Source organism: Hetaerina americana, unplaced genomic scaffold, assembly GCF_022747635.1.
Source record: "Hetaerina americana unplaced genomic scaffold, ioHetAmer1.1.p SCAF_2, whole genome shotgun sequence".
In the NCBI taxonomy this organism is placed as follows: Eukaryota; Metazoa; Arthropoda; class Insecta; order Odonata; family Calopterygidae; genus Hetaerina; species Hetaerina americana.
Genome location: NW_027286763.1, coordinates 23,436,489 through 23,441,005, shown reverse-complemented (window position 1 = coordinate 23,441,005; position 4,517 = coordinate 23,436,489).

The following is a 4,517-nucleotide window of genomic DNA, read 5'->3' as shown; positions in this document are numbered from 1 at the left end:
GCAGCTATTCTTCGACTTCATCGCGGGCGGCTACTTCATGCTGACCGTGCTGGACGGCGAGGGCGGGGTCAAGACCGCCGGCATGGCGGGCCTCTGGATGACCAACTCCTGGACGCGCATCTGCCTCCTCTCTTGGGTCACCTGGGACACCTCGGAAAAGGTCTGAACTTCGTGTCGGCGACGGAGTGAATCAAAGCACGTAGTAGTAGTAGTTTTGAGGGGAGGCGACCGACAGCTAAGGTCATTTGCGCCATAGGGGAAGGACAGGAAAGGATGAAGGGTGGAGAGAAACCCGGCGTCGGCATTAGCCTACTCTTTACGAAAGGCGCCAAGGGGTCCGCGGCTTAACGTCCCATCCGACGGACGGCGTACTCACTCAAAGTGCCCTCCACAAAGCACCTCTAGTAGGGATCGAGATACTCAAAGCACGTCCAAGGCACCCGCCGACGCTGAGCAAAATCTTGATTAATTTAATGGGGCCTTCTGCGGGGGATCTCTAATGAAAATGACAAAAAAAGTTTGATTCCAACCAAACAATTCATATGTGAATTGGGTTTGTTTTCGCCAAAAATTAATTTTTTGACTCTTCAGGGAAGTTTAGCAGTTTAAAGCATATGTAGTTCTGGGGAACAACCTCCAGGGTGTAAAAGTTTAAACCTGCACCTATAATATCAGTATATTCAAAAGAAAACCTATCTAGGGAAGGATATCAGTGATATTCTTGCTTTGAAAACATAACATGCCTATTCGTGCTACAGGAAAGATACACATAAAATTGCTCTGTCTTCTCGTGATATTTCCAACTATAAAGAGTTGGCAATAAAATATAAAGAAAACTTTTAAGACGTGGTATATATTTGGAGAAAGAGAGATCTCGGATGAGAACCCCGATGGACGAACCGTCAACTATTCGAGCAGCGTTCGAATGGTTTCGTAGCTATCTAAACAGAGACTTCGATTGATGAAATCCTTGGGCAATGCCACCATTTCCAGAAATAGGATCTGGAACGGATGCCCCATGGGCAATGCACCGGCCGCCGTTAATCACCAATGGACCATGAACACGTTCCCGTGGGCAGTTGCACCGCAATTTTCTTTGTGCTGCTATTTTTAGTTGAAACAGCATTTAAGAAGATTTCTCGGGTTTCATGACGGGAAACGTTGCAGAAATTCAACGCTCCAAGAGGCTAACTCCGCCATAAGTATTATGATGAAGACGATGGCGGAGCCAGCCTCCACCTATTTTCTCCTGGTAGGATCACCCACGTTATATAGGTCGAAGGGTGGGAGCCAGACGAAATGTAGTCCGCGCAACGTTTGTAGAAATAATTAAATTAAATCCTGGCAACTTTGGGATCCAGCCCCATTGACCATGTGATCGTGTCCGACAGCAGGGGAGGCAAGCCTTCCTTGGACGTTATCTCACGAAATCCTTGCAAAGCAAAAGTGATAATAGCTGCACAGAAAACGACCGAATTAGTAAAAATAGATATAAGGAATGTTAGGTCGATATCAAGGGCAGAAAAACTGAGAAAATTTAAAGCAAGAGATGAAAAGAGGAAATATAGATGTTTTAGGGCTGTTCGAGGTTAGATGGAAGGATAGTGGAGATGATTGGAGTGATAGTTAGAGAGTAATAGTATACAGTGGAGGGAATGAGAGCCTGCGAAGGATTATGTTGAATAAAAAGGTAGGACCAAGCGTGGTAAACATATAACAAGCGACTGATAGTATACTATTAGTAGAAGTAAAATCTGAACTAACAAATGTGGTTATTGGTCAGGTACACGTACCATCAAGCAATTATAGCGAGGAAGAGGTCGATAGGGTATACAATCAGTTAGAAGACGTAATCGCGTGTGTTTTTGCAGGGAAACATTTGATAGAATTGGGTGATTGAAATGCGACGGTAGGTGAAGAAAGAGATGGAAGTGAAGTTAGGGACCAGGGTTTAGGAACAAGGAATGACCGCGGGAGAAATTAATAGAGTTCTGCAGAATACAGGGGTTAATCATCACCAACAGTTCGTTTGGACACCAAAAAATGTGTAAATACACAGTAAAAATACCGGAGGTTTCAGGAAGATGTTATTTGGACTAAAGTATATATTCGCAGTTTCTCGGAATCCAATAAGAACTCAGATAACAATGAAATGATTATGACGTGTAGCGTCCGATTCAAAAAGATAAACAAGTGAAGTAGTTTAGAAAATGGAGCGTAGAAGCATTTACTGGATTGGAAAGAAAGGAGTATCAGCGAGGGCGAGAGAAAATTATCAGTGAGGAAAAGGAGCTGGAGGAGAATTGGGAACATGTCAAAAAAGGGATATACTCATAGAGAGCCGAAACTCAAATGATAGGAACTGATGATAGAAAAATGACAATGAAACTAAGGATTATGGTCGATATATTCAGAAAAACAGATAAAAGAAGAAAATCGAAGACTTTAAATACAGAGTTAGATAAAAGGGAGTATGAAGAGTTAAATAATAATTTGAGACTGATAACAACAGAGCAAAAGAACGAGGATGTGGATATTTTGCAGAGAAAGTGCGAAATTGGTGCATTATACAGGAAGGCTAAAAGTAAGATGGGAAAATCGTTGCAAATAATCAAAGATAAGTCCGGCAAATTATTATCTGAACCAGAAAAGATTGCTAGATTGGATAAAGAGAGAAAATATAACGTAGATTAGGATTGCTTGCCTCTAAGGTTACTCGATGCCGAGATAGAAAGGACATTGAGGGAATTGAGATCAAATAGGGCCTTGGGGTTAGAAAACATTCCCGTGAAACTAGTTAAGGGTTAGGAAGAGTTTTTGACACTCCATTCATAGCATTAATGAGGGAGCAATATGGCCGGAAGACATCGTTAGATCATTGAAATACCAAAAAATGGCAGTTATATGTGCTGACTACAGAAAATAAGTTTTGTTGCCTCGCAGGGAGTTGTGTTATGCAGGTTATTGGCATTAAATGTTTCTCAGGATCATCAACACGAGGATAGAGATCAGGGTTATCGATTATTTTAGAGATGATCAGTATGGGTTTGGAAAGGGAAGAAGCACTTTGCATATGTATTTTTTGACGCTATGACGATAAATATTGGCATTGTAACCTCTCCGAATATAAACTCTCAATTATGCGAGCTATATTTCTCAATACAATCAGTATACAGCATTCGGCAGACAATATTTACAGATTTTAGTAAATAAATTACGTGTAAAGAAATTTTTTGTCCTTACTAGTGTTTAACGACAAAAGGCGCGCCTTTTCTGATTATTTTGTTTACAATTCGTTTTTGCCTCACTTCTAAAATCAACTCTGAAATCAAGCACATTCTCCATCTAATCTTATCATCTATTCCTGTCTAGCGTTTTTAATTTTGATACTTCATACTATTTATTTGATTATGATGCGGCTTTTATTTCACTGTAATGTGATGTTTCTGGTTTTTGAAATGCAATATGTGAGTTTCCCTTCCGGATGATAACTTTACTCGTAGGTTGGATTTAAATTTTAACTGTGGAGGGTGTTTTGAAAAAAAATGCTGGAATGTAGGCAGGCTGCCAACTTTGCGAGAAAATTTGTACCTAGTTCCTAGTTAATTAAAGCTGTACTACCCCTCAGGATGTTTTGCAGATTTAATTTTTTACTTGGAAAACAAGCACTTCCTCAGAATGTAAGAATTATGTTAATATAATTACGATTTTCATATTGTAAATGTAAACAGAATTCAATGCTGGCTCGCCATATGTGAAGACCAAATCAAAGCCATCTTTATGGAGATTGATAAAATTGGAAAATAAGTAGTTTCTTCTTTTAAGACACATTTAGGGGTATTACCAGGGCAAGTCAAGTGACAGGCATTTTCTTTGGGAAGCACATAGTTTATTAGGTTCGATTAGTAAATGTATAAAAGGCGGTGAAAAAAGAGTTTTCCACTATCAATTTGAAGAAAGGTAACAAAAACAGAAACATGGAGAATACGTGGAATCACTTGCTTCAAATCACGCGCCCAGGCAAAGAAAGGAAGTAGAGGAATCAATTTACTGCACATTCTGTACGGGGCCATTATTCTATGGCTATTTTAAACTTTCACAATTTAGTTCATCAATAATTCTCCTTGTTGCAACTACATATTGATTATTCAAATTTACGCTTTCAGGCGAAAATGGCCGGACCCTTAGTGGTCAAGCTGATAAAGAGGAAGATGGACCCTAGCCTAAGAGACGAGGTGGGTGGGTATACTTATTATTACGTTATTCGAATTACTGCAATTTCAAGGCCAGAGCTCTTATTACAATATCTTGCCTCCTCCTCGCAGCTTAATATCTTCGTAGCCCAGATGGGTCAAACGGACACTCGGTTCAGCCTCTTTGGCCTCTTCTCCTTGGACATGACACTTCCACAAGCGGTATGCGCATGTTTATATATTTCTCTAGAAATACACGCGGTTAGTTTGTTAGAATAGTTGATGAAATTGACGTGTATTAACAAAATAAATAATCCTGTAAGT